The sequence below is a fragment of the Sus scrofa genome, chromosome 14, assembly GCF_054392235.1.
Source record: "Sus scrofa isolate SSC_HxYL_T2T_F1_AM1 chromosome 14, Sscrofa_HxYL_maternal_Yorkshire_Landrace_v2.0, whole genome shotgun sequence".
NCBI lineage: Eukaryota > Metazoa > Chordata > Mammalia > Artiodactyla > Suidae > Sus > Sus scrofa.
Genome location: NC_139396.1, coordinates 60,208,946 through 60,221,534, shown reverse-complemented (window position 1 = coordinate 60,221,534; position 12,589 = coordinate 60,208,946). Strand labels below are relative to the sequence as shown.

The 12,589-nt window shown below is 47.2% G+C and overlaps 1 protein-coding gene across 10 annotated transcripts in view; it reads left to right on the top strand.

Moving 5' to 3' along the window:
* The window catches only part of RPH3A (rabphilin 3A), a 334,433-nt gene that overhangs the window by 231,833 nt on the left and 90,011 nt on the right, over positions 1-12,589 (top strand). For 5 of the 10 annotated variants that reach the window (XM_084995567.1, XM_084995568.1, XM_084995574.1 and 2 more), the window contains one exon: positions 1,284-1,404. The exons of 2 other annotated variants lie outside the window; for them this stretch is intronic. The gene's annotated coding sequence lies outside the window, so the exon portion shown is untranslated. Of the gene's footprint in view, positions 1-888; positions 1,167-1,200; positions 1,405-12,589 lie in introns of those variants that run through there. 3 more of the 10 variants (XM_005670697.4, XM_084995572.1, XM_084995571.1) reach the window with 2 other exon arrangements.

Sequence of the window (12,589 nt, the reverse complement as noted above, 5' to 3'; positions counted from 1 at the left end):
CACATACCATTCTGGATTGACTGTCAATTACTTTCTCCTTTTGGAAAAACATTTGAATCACAGGACATATTATGGATCATGAGATTGTAGAAGCCCACAACTAGGTGTTCTTATTGTTGCTTTTTAACCTCTTGCTTCCTATCTTTAGGAAAATCAGATAGCAACATGCTCATTCTGCAGATGAGACTTGAAAACATTAAGTGACTTTTCCAAGGTTGTATGGGGGCTAGACCTGATTCCAGAAACCTGTCAAGTGCTTATTCAGCCAAGCCATTTTGCTCCATAGAAATTTCCATTTCCTGAGCCTCATCTTCCTGCTCTGAATTCCAAGGCACTAAGGCACAGGTCAGAAATCTGCAGTGAGCAGTGACAGGTCAGCTGGGCTGATTTTGAGAGGGGGGGAGCCACTTGGAGGCTCCCACGCTGGGGTCAAACTCTTTTCTGAGCAGAGACAGCAGTGAAGGTCTGGGGGCGTGTGTGGGGGGGAAAGGGGATGTGAAGTTACAGCTTTTTTGCTCCAAGAGTGAGCGACAAGATTAGAACAAGTGTGTGGTAGGTAGGCTGTCACTGACTTCACTGTGTGATGTCAAGAAGTCCTATATCCCCGCCTCCCCTGGACTCTCCTTCTTCTGCTCTAACCATCCAATAACTTAACTTCTCAGCCTGAGGGTTCGCTTCGCGCCGATCTCCTCCGCCGCCGCATTTTAGCGCTGTCCGCGGTGCTGATCGTCAATCTCCTGATTGCCGTTTCGACCAGCTAGAATCTCTGGGCGCCCAACCTCTCCTCCCTGCCTCCCACCTCTCTTTCTCCAGGCACTTCACGCATAAATCACGGGTGGAAGGCAGGCTTGGTTCCCCCTGCGCCGGGAATCTGCTGCCCCCTTCCTTGTTCACACAGGGTTTTGCAGCAGTGGTGGCAGCCGCCACTGATTCCAGCACTGGGGAAACAATTGATTCGTCTATTGCCAGCAGCCCAGAGTTGCCTACGCGGACTACAGAGAGAAAGAGAAAGAGAGAGAGAAGGGGAGAGTAGAGGGGAGAGAGAGAGAGAGAGAGATCGAGATCCACAGAGCAAAAACCTTCATCCATGTGGAGGACAGTCTGAGGGAGCCACTGTCTTTACCTTGTCCACTGACTGGTCTGAGTTTTCTCATCTTCTGGCAGTGGTATTTCTTTTCATCTTGGTCCTGACTGATTTAGGGGTAGTGGTGTGTGTGTGTATGTGGTTGCTTTGATTTTATTTTGGGAAGAGTAGGAGAGTCAAATGAACAATTTTCTTGCAGGCACCTCCGCTGAGCTTTCAAACCAAGTCATTGGGAGTTAGCATCTTCCCACCCGACAGGGAAGAGAGGAGTTGGCAAGAATTTGGCTCACCCATTCCCCCTGCAATCCTCTGGTGAGGTGGTAAGTGATATTCTTCTCAATTGTGCAAATGGGCTGGGGGTATTGGAATCCCAGTAGTGATGAGGTGTGTTCATGAGCTGATGGGATAGAGGGTAGGTGGGAGGTGAGGGCTGTTGAGGAATGACCACATTTATTTGCCCACATTCTGCAGTGTTTGATTGCCTAAGTGGCACCCCAAAGCCAAATGAGATTTCGGCTGACTGCCCAGGGTGGGGGTAAAATATGCTCATGTTTTAGGCAATGTGATCAAAATTGTGGCTTCTTCCCAGTTTGTTCTCTCCCTTGCAGCAGAAGCTGTGGAAAGTAGCCGGCAGTTGTCTGAGTGAATTAACCCTTTGTGGGACTGGCCAGCCTGGCATGGAGGGTCTCCAAGTGTTCTGATCTCGGAGGGGGCACCTTGACCCTGGCTGGGAGATAGTCACCTAACACTGGGAGGTTAACCCTTGCTTAGGGTAATCTAGGCATACCAAGTGAGACTGGCATAGGACTGGGCTCAGATTGTACTATCTTCCAGGGACAGCTGAGTAATTTAATTGTACTATTGTTTTTTTTGTTTTTTGTTTGTTTGTTTGTTTTTTGCAAGCTTGGCTGTTCTAAGCTTCCTGGGATGAGAGACCTGGGAGACCACATTTTTCTTGGAATGAGTGGTCAGGCAGGCTAGAGGGGAGCAGCCAGCTGCCTGCTGAGCAGATAATGTTTTATTTTCACAGGTGGTATAACCTGTAAGTGATTATATAGAGGGTGCATCCTGGTGCCAGCCCAGGGGACTTCATCCTTGAGCCTATCCAGAGTAGAGAAAGAAGGGAATGAGATTTGTTCAGATTCTGGGGAAGGGCTCCAGGCTTCAGATCTATTCCAGGGCAGATTATACCTGCTCTAGTTTCTTTATTCAGATGAGATAAGCCTCACCAACCTGTTAGTGAGTGGGAAGGGGAGGTCCTTTGTAACTGAATCCAAAACTCACATTTAATTTTAAATGCCTTTGCTGCTAATCTGTAACCTATCAAAGGGGGATTTTCTCTGCTTCCTTCTTTGATTACATCTACCTTTCTGGAAATGAATGTCCTTATTTTTAGCATCTTTGCTATTATCTCAGGGGCCACTTCAGTCTTCTGCTCCCCCAAGGATTTCCTCTTTCAGTTCTTATTCTTAGAGGTGGGAGGAATAAAACATCAGCTGCAGAGACTGGCAAGCGTAAGCAGAGCCCACTCAGTCATTTTCTCCAACCCCAGAGCCAAGTGGGGACAGCAGAATCCTGGGGTGTATGACTCCTCAGGCAGGACATGTGAGGCAGGGGTGGGGGTTGCTTGGTGGTTAGTATCAAAGATTTGGTCCTCAAAATCCTCGGCTTTCCTTGCTAGGTGACCTTGAGTAGGAAGTTGCCTTAGTTTCCTCCATGGGAAGCCTAAATGTGAATGATGAATGTGGGGAAATTTGGTTCAAATAAGGAGCCACAGATCTGTCCATGGGTGATATTTAATATATTGAACTTCGGCACTAACTGGTCAGACTGGACCGTGGCTGGGGTGTTGGTTTGGGGATCTTAGGGGTCTCCTGATGTGCTGAGTGTTACCTCTTTAATTGCTGGATTATGGAGGGGTTTAGGGAGACAGGGAGTATCAAGGGAGCCACAGGGACCTCAATGCAATATAACCATCCAGGAGAGGAGTATTATAATATTTTATCAAGTGGTTCAGCCATGCAGTAAGTGCCAGCCCACCAGAGGTAGCTGGGACTGGGCTATCTACATATGGGTGCTTTTTGAACATCTGCTTGCTGCCTCCCAGCCTTACCTCCTTGGGGGTGGCTAAGATCCAAGAGGCTGCCCTCCCTCCTCCCTCATCACATTTGAATTGGTGCATTGTGGTGCACCAGGGAGAGGGAAACAGAAGCTTCTGGAAAGAGCCTTGGGCTTGGATCAGGAGACCTGGATTGCAGCCCCAGCTGCATCTCCCCTTTCTGGGCCTCAATTTCCCTATCTGTTCAATGAGGTGGTCAGTCTAGGTAACCCCAATGCTCCTTTCAACTCTGAGGTTTCATGACTATGTGATGAGTGTGTATATGTGTATGTGCCCATTCATACTTCCAGGAAGGGTTACCACTGTGTTTGGGAATTTATCATATGTGTTGAAGAGATTTTGTTTGGGTGAATCAGGATGGGAATGGTCTCTTGTGAGAACTTTGCTAGGTTTCTAGAATCCTGTGCTCAGCTGGAGAGGGGTCTTCTTTGTTTATGGCTTCAGTTGTGTGAATGTACAGCTTTTGCAGCACTTGAAGGCCTTGTAGAGATTTATCCCAGGGAGGCACCCAGGACCTCTTTGAGAACATCTACTCTGAAAAGATGCATATACTCTATAGCCCACCTGAGCACTTTGAGTTCAAAACCTCTGATCTGGTCTGAGACTTCAGGGGGCCCAGAGAGGGAAAGCAACACAGTAAGTCATGCACAGCAACATACAAATCTAGCATTATGAAGACAAGACATTATGTGCTCATTCCTGGCTTCAGCAACCCCTATTCCACCCCCAGCCCCCCTACTTCCAGCCTGGGTGTGGAGGGAGGACTTTTAGCAGCTCCTCTCCATCCTGTGCTGGTGATCAGGAAGCATAGCTGTGGAGACAAATGTGGACATTTCCTTTCTCACTGGTGGGAGGAAGGCAGCAGCCAGAGAGTCTGCAGTCCAAAACTGCCTGGGAAGTCAGTCTCCCCTCATTGCTCTGCCTTTTCTCTTTCTTGCTGCCTGGAGTACATCCTGGCTGCCTGTCCAAGACTGTGGATCTGGTCAGAGTGACTGCTTTGGGGGGTTATTTGTAAGATGTGGTATTTACTCTTTATTTAACCCTCTCTTCCTCTCCTCTCTCTGTGAGTCAAAAGAGAATGTGTGACTTTCTAATAAAAACCACCATGACATATGGACCTGTCTTCTGCTCTTTATCCCCTTCGAGTGGGAAGTTGGTCATAAATACAGACAAATCAGGAGTTGATGTAAAGGCGAGGGGAAGCGAACAGCGTGGTTTATTTCTGTTAAGCACTGTAACCTGGGATAAAAATAAATCCAGGACCCAGAAGTGGTGGGCTGGAGCTGACGAGCTTAAATTATTCAGCTGCCACCCCAGGATGGAGATCCTTGCTGTGCTGGGAGAATGAATGAGGCACCACAGAAATAGCCCCCTCTCCTTCCTGTTCCCCACCCCTGTCTGCTTCTTTAACCAGATTTTTGAACCTCCAAGATCTGTAGGGTGGGACCCTGGGAGCAGCCAGACCTGAGATTGAATCCTGACTCCAGTGCTTCCTTGCTGTGTGTCTTCAGGCAAGACCCTAAACCTCTCTGAGCTTCATTTGCCCTAAGTAACCACAGTGTGGTGGTTAAGAGTGTGGGCTCTGAAAATGAACCAATTGGGTTTAGATCTTGATTCTAGCACTTTCAAGTTATATTATGTCACCTCTCTGCACTTCAACTTCTCCATTTTTAAAGTGAGGATAATAAAAGAACTGTGAAAATTTTGAGTTACTGCCTGGAGAGTGCTTAGTCTGAGCCTGTCAAGGACTAAGCATCCAACAAATGTGAGCAATGGGGATGATGTTGGAGATCGTACCAGTGAAATCACCTCTGACAGAAACAAGACTAGGGTGAGATAGACGAAGGTGAAATCCTTTGTGCCAGGGATGCAGCTTTGGGTCCCAGGAGAGAGAGAATGTGCCTTGGAGACAGGAGACTTCCAGTCCCACTTACTCCCTATGTAGTCTTTGTGCAGTTGCTGAGGGTCCCTGGGCTGTAGTTTATTCACCCACGAAATGGGCATAATGATCTCCTTTCTTTAAAGCCTGTGAGGCCCCATGAGGCCCCAAGGAAACAGGGCCTCAGTGAGTATAGCGGGCAGGCTGTGGAGGAAGGCGTTCAGGAGAAACCTTCCGACTACTTAGGCTTTTGTGCCTCCAAATCCTTGGGAGGCTTTTGCTGAATCATCTCAACTCACCAGCTCAGAGCCTGAGGATTTTTCCCAGGAGACCTGTGTTTTCCCTCCCTTCCCTGCTATGGTGCCTTCCCTGTCATGGTGCTCCTGCATACAGCTCCTGAGATGCTATAAGGATAGATCCTTAAGGGCCAAGGCTGTGCCATCTCCCTTTTTGGAGTCTCGTTTGACACACAGCTGGTGCTCAGCAACAACTTGCATGAATGAATGAATGACTCCTTGATGGTCTAGTGAACAGATCAACATAGGGAGGGGAGGTACCTTTGGTTTATGATCCAGCCGGAGGCCTGCATGCAGTAGGTGCTTAATTAGTGTTTGGTGATTATGATGAGTCATTGGTGAGGAGTTTAGAAGGGCTTGGCTTTTCATCTCAGATCTGCACAGGCAAAGGACTGACCCCTCTCTCCTCCTGCCAGAGCATTAATTGACATGTATTCATGCATCATACATTTATTGGATACTTATAGTATGCCTGGCGCCATGGTGGGCACTGGAAAAAAAAATGATGACAAAAACACAATCCCTTTGAGACTTAGATAAATAAGTGGCTGCTTACACAGTGTGATCTTTGGGGAGTTAGTACCAATAGACTTCCTTAGTTACCCTAAAACACTCAGCTCACAGACTTGTGAAATTCCATCTTTAACGTTTTGTTCTTTGTCTTCAGGCTTTGCTCTTGGATAAGGAGCAGATGCTTTGGGGTGAGATAATGCAGCTTTATTAGTCATTTACACTTTAGTGAGGAGAGGTTGTAAAATCCTTTCTGAAAAAACGAGAGGAGTGGGTTTTGGGAGTGGAGAGTGGACTTTTCAGGCTAAGCTTGCAGTCTTACCTGAGAGGGCAAAAGACAGAGAAAGACCAACATTGCTGGTTTCACATTCAGCTGTAAACCTCTCAATGCTCAAGAGACTGATGAGCCTGAATTGGGTGGTTTATCTAACTCAGTACTTCTCAGAGTGTGGTCCTCACCCACCACCTCACATCGCCACCCCCAGCAGAATCAATATCACCTGAGAACTTGTTAGAAAGGCAAATCCTTGGGGTTATACTCTGGACCTGTCCCATCAGAAACTCTGAGTACAGGACTCTGGGATCTGTGTTTTCATAAGCCTCCACTGATATAGATAAAGGAGTGTTTAAATGCAACCTTTACAGATGTTGTAACAGTTTACAGATGTTGTAACAAGTTCCCCCAAGTGGCTGAAAAGCAGGCCTCCTGCCTCCCCAGCACACACATTTCATGTGGGAGCACAAACTGGACCTAGCAGAGTTGACCCTATTCCCTGCTAATTTGAGTGCCTCCTTTCTCAGGTAGGACCCAGGGATTCAGGTTATAGGGTGGCTTATTGTCAAGGTGGCAAAGATGAGCCCTCCAGCCTGGCCAGGCCTTTGGTGCTTGAGGGAACAGACCTGATTCCTCTTATGTCAGCTCAGCTTCCCATTTGGGCCAGGGAAATGTGGGAGACCACGGTGCAGTGCTGAGACACCAGGCTGCCATCTGCAATGTCACTGTGGTTTCTTCGAAGTAATTGTCTTGCTGTCATTACTTCTAATGACATAATGCATGCTTAAATCTCATTGTAATGGAGCTGTGTCAGACTCTGGCTTAGGAATCCAGCTAGTGAGCAAGATAACATGCCTCAGGAAGCTGAGGTTTTTGCCCACCCCATGCAATTAATCAACAAGAGGAAATTCATCTGACAGCATCATAATGATGTTTGGTTTGTGAAGGATTTATTTGGAAAGCGGGAGGAAAAAAAAAAATCTCTCTGCATCTCTTAATATAGTCTTCATTCAGCTGCCTTTTTCTTTTTCATTTTTGCCTTTTCCTCTCTCCCCTCCTTTCTTTCTTCCTTTCTTTACCTTTCTTTCTTTTCTTTCTTCCTTTCTTTACCTTTCTTTCTTTTTCTTTTTCTTTCTTTCTTTCTTTCTTTCTTTCTTTTCTTTTCTTTCCTTCTTTCTTTTCTTTCCTTCCTTCCTTTCTTCCTCTTTCATTCTTTCTCTCTCTCTCTTTCTTTCTTTCTTTCTCTCCTTTCTTTCCTCTTTAATGAATCCACACCATGACAAGTAGTAACTTGTGACTGGAAGCCACTTTCAATAGAGAATATATTAAGTAATAAGCAGTTTTGGTGCCAGCCATTGATGATGAGGCAGCGTTCTGGGGCTGCTGAGAAGAAAGATGATTTCTCACAGTTGATTCGGAGGCCCTCCATGAGAGATGCCATCAGAAGGCATCTGTGTGGTGCATTCTGCCCCACAGCCTGCACTTGCCCTTGTTCCATCCTCCTCCACCGGTCAGTTTTTCCTCTGTCACCATGTGTCTCCAATTCTCTGTCTCTGTCTCTCTGGTTCTCTCTCTTTTCACACACACCCAATCCCTTTCTCCATTTTTACTCTTTAAAAATTTCCTTTCTTAGAGTTCCCATTGTGGCTCAGTGGTAACAAACCCAACTAGTATTCATGAGGATGCGGGTTCAATCCCTGGCCTCGCTTGGTGGGTTAAGGATCTGGTGTTTCTGTGAGCTGTGGTGTAGGTCAAAGATGTGGCTCAGATCTGGCATTGCTGTGGCTGTTGTGCTGTGGTGCTACAGCTCCAATTCAACCCCTAGCCTGGGAACCTCTATATGCTGCGAGTGTGGCTCTGAAAAGACCAAAACATTCCCTTTCTTTCTTGTAGTTCATCTTTCCTCCTCTTCTGATCTCTCCTGTCTCCCTGGCACTGACTTTCCTCTCAGTCTCTTTCTGTCTTCCTCCTCATCTCCTGCTCTTCCCCACCCCATCTTTAGCCTCATTCATGCAGGTATACCAAAGTGACTTGGGAAGGGAATGCATTTGGAGTCAGGCCTCCAAGTAGAGTGACCAACTGTCCCAGCTAGTTTGGGACTAAGGGGATTCTTGGCAGGCAGAACTTTCTGGGTTAAAACTGGGAGAGGTTCAGGCAAACCCAGATGAGCTGGACATCTTACTGCTAAGTCAAATGCTTGGGATTTTGTGGTGCTTTCAAAAAGCCAGAGACATGGCTTTCTGGGCAAAATGCCTGCCGTACTGTTCTGGGAGGGACACAGTGGTCTCTGAAGCCCTCCCTTTCCTTGGCATGCTCTGCCTGGCTCTGGGGCATGAAGACTACCTGGGCATGCAGAGGCCAGTGGTCAGTCAAGGGCACGGGGTGGACTCCTTCCTCCTTCCCTACTTCCTGACCACCCAGCCAGTTATGCACTCTTTAGTCACAAGAGGGGATCCTTTGAGAGACTGCAGCAGTTCTATGACAGAGCTTGAGCCTGTGTCAGAATCCTTAGGAAGGCAGTTAAAACAGAGTTTCTGATTCAGTGGAGCTAGGATAGGGCTCAAGAATTTGCATGTCTCACACATCATTCCCAGGTGATATAGAGGCTACTGCTCCAGGCACCCCACTTTGAGAACCACTGCTTTCTGCAGATTCATTCTCTTTTTCATTCATTTATTCCTTCTTTCATTCATTCTCAAATATTTATTGTATACTATCATGTGCCAGGCACTGGGGACTCAGCAGTGAATGAAGCAGAGTTCCCTGCCCTCCTAGAGCTTACAGTCTAGTGGGGAACAAAGGCAATAAACAAGGAAATACATAAATGAGATAGTTTTAGATGCTAAGTGCCATGAAGGAAATAGTATGACATGATAGAAAATTACAGGCGATGGGGGGAAGCAGGGAAGAGAGCTATTAAAACTTAGTTATAAAAAGTATGGCCAGGGAATGGGAGTTCCTGTTGCAATTCAGCAGGTTAAGGACCCAACATAGTCTCCATGAGGATGCAGGTTCAATCCTTGGCCTGGCTCAGTTAAGGATCTGGTGTTGCTGCAAGCTGGGGCTCGGATCCGATGTTGCTGTGGCTGTGGCACAGGCCTCAGTTGCAGCTCTGATTCACCCCCTAGCCTCAGAACTTCCATATGCCACAGGTGCAGCCAGAAAAGGAAAAAAAAAAAAAGTATGGCTGAGGAGACTTTTGGAGGTGTGTGTTTGGATTGAGAGCTGAGTTTCTAGAAGGAGCCAGAAGGATCCAGGCTGAGGGAACAAACAGCAAGTGCAAAGGCAAAGATGACTGTGGTGTCTTGAGGGAATGGTAGGAAGGCCAGTGTAGCGGAATGAAGGTGAGGGGGAAGAGGTCAGAAGGGTGTGGAGGCTGTAGGACCTCCCAGGGTAGGCAAAGAATCTGGATTTTATTTCACTTAGGGGAAGAGTTTTAATTGGGAGAGTGACATGATCTGATTTACAATTTTGGTAATGGTTGCTTTGGTTTGAGTGGAGAGCAGATTGCAGGAAGCCGGAGTGGAAACCAGGAGATGGGTGATGAGGAGCAATCATGGGCCAGGAGGTGCAAGAAAGACTGTGGTCAGAATTGGGGTGGGTAGCTTGGTTAGGTCTTACTGATAGATCAGATGTGGGGGCGAGAGAAAAACCAGGGCCCACTCCAGGCGATGGGACTGGTCTTGGCAGTGGTTCAGTGGTCCTGATCCCAGGGACGTGGAGAGGGGCTCCTGGGTTAAGGGGCAAGACCAACAAAGTGTGCAGAGGGAGGGGCCTTCCTGGGAGGTCTGCAAATGCCCTTCCCACACTGGCTAATGTGCACCATCTCCCTCTTCCCAGAGGAAGAGGCAGCAGCTGGGGGCTTTTCTCCAGTGGATTAATCTGTCAGTGTTAAGCAGGATATTGGTGGAATTTGGCAAAGGCAATAAAGCCACTGGAAGTGGCTGCCATCACTGTGTCAGACTGGGGCATAAGGCAAGTCTCTCTCCCAAAGGTCTGGAGATTGGGGGCTTGTGGGAAAGGCTGTTGGACAGGATGGCAGACGTCTTCTGGGGTCTGCAGCCTCCCTTCCAATCTGTAGAGACCTACCTGTGACTTACCAGAGCCAGGAACCCAGGCCAGAGCAAATCATTGACACTGAACATGTGCTGAAGGGCCATCACAGGACTACCCTCTTCCAGGGGCGGGTGAAATGCAACATGAAGGCTAAGGACATGCTTCCTTTGCCTTTCAGAAAGGAATCTGCTGCTGTTTCTTTAGATTTGCTTGCTCACTCTCACTCGCTCGCTCTTCCCCCCCACCGCCTCCTCCACTTGGAAGGGTTGATCTGGCCAGGACCAACTCCATGTTATTCATGTATTCTCTCAAGAGCGGTCTGGCGCAAGGCCTCTTTTGAACAGTGTGTAAGCACTTTGGGGAGAAATCCCCAGACAAAAATAAATAGGACTCATCTGTTGATGGTCAGAAGAGGGCTTTGCTTCTGATTTTAGCGGGAGGACAGCTGGCCTCCTTCGTCGCTGCTCAGTTTTCCACAGAGAACTCATCTACTTTGTAAATTAGCAGGGAATTTTTGGGGGGCACCAGGTGCTGAGCGAAGTTATTCTTCTTTCTCATTTCCTAGTACATGACCATCACTGATCCTTGCAGGCTGCTTTCTCAGTTTTTCATTATTTATTCTCTTTTATCCCCATACGCCGCTCCCCTCCCCTTGTAGGTAACCCTTCTATTCTGTTTGACTATCATCTCTTTTGTTTTATATGTTCCTGAAAAACATGTATCTTTTTCTTTTTTTTTTTCTTTTTGTCTTTTTAGGACCACACCTGAGGCATATGAAAATTCCCAGGCTAGAGGTTGAATTGGAGCTGTATCTGCCAATCTACACCACAGCTATAACAACACCAGATCTGAGCCGTGTCTGCAACCTACAGCACAGCTCACAGCAACGCTGGATCCTTAACCCACTGAGTGGGAGGCCAGGGATTGAACCTGCTTCCTCATGGATACTAGTCGGTTTTGTTACTGCTGAGCCACAAGGGAACTCAAAAAACCATGTATCTTTAATTTATATGAATGGTAGGGTGCTATAGATCTCATTGTTTCTCTCTCTCTCTCTCTCTCTTTTTTTTTTTTTTTTCCTCAGCAGTGTTTTTAAGATGTTGTGAGATGTGCATCTAATCTTTTGCTTCCCATTTCTATCCTTCAAAGCATAAATCCCACTTTCTTAAATTATGTTAGTGTCCCTCCAGCTATCCAGAACATTTCTGGAACTTTCCCTGCACTGGCTATACTTTCAGGACATAGAGACTCATTTTTAGTAGAGATTTACTGTCATTTGAGAGGTATGGGTTAATGCTTCTCTATTTTGCTTTTGATTATTTTCTCAACAAACATTTGCCCCAACTTATGATTCCGGACCCCTTGGGTATGTAGAGGGAAGCAGAGGTCAAGTCAATGGGATCTGGAGCCAGGGAGATCTGGGTTTGAATCCTGTCTCTGATACTCATTGGCTGTATGAACTTTGGCAAAGTGACTTTGTCTCTCTGAGCCTCAGTTTCTTCTGTGGGAATAATGATAGCATTCATTTTATAAGGTTGCTTGAAAGTGAAATGAGATTATATATGATGTGGTTTTTGTAATAAAACCCTTCTTAAATGACAGCCTGGGATGGGGTTGGATAAATAGATGTTTATATCCTCTCCACATTCTGCTGGATTTACCCTTTTTGTGGGGTGGGGGGCAGGGGCAGCAATTTCCTGTCTGAGGCTGAGGCAGTATCCACATATGGAGTAGTCATTTTCCCATTTATATGGAGAGACCCGGGTCTCATTCCAAAGTCAGCTATATGAGATGCTCCGTGCATTCCCCAGGGCCTTGGTTTCCTCCTCTAACACTGTTGTGGCCTCTGCAAGTGCACTGGTGGCAGCAGAAAGGCTCATCTTGGACCTGAATATGCTCAGAGGGAAAAATGCTACAGAGGCTGGTAGTTGGAGCCCTCAAATGGCCATAGAGCCCCCCAGAGCCACCTCAAAGCCCTGGGATTAAGCAGCTTCCGGCTCTGGAAACTTCTCCCTCTGGTTGTCATGGCAGCAGGTCTGGAATGGGAGCCTTTTTTCTCAATGGGGTAGCACAAGCTGTGATTTCTGGTTGACACAGACTGTAAGGGTGGCCGCAGGTCTCCACTGCAGGTGGAGAGCTCCCCACCTGCTTTCAGCATTCCATCACTCTCCTGTTAGAAAGATCTCTGAGCTAAAGTCTATCCAGCTGGGTTCAAGTTCCAGCCGTGCCACCTGGTAGTTATACCCTGGAGCTGTGCTTTCATATAGGAAGCAAATGGATGGGGGGAACTAGACAAAGCAGTCACTGGAGACTAGACCCTGTGCTTTGCATTCACATGAGTGATCACCTTTAATCCTCAGAAAGCCTTGAG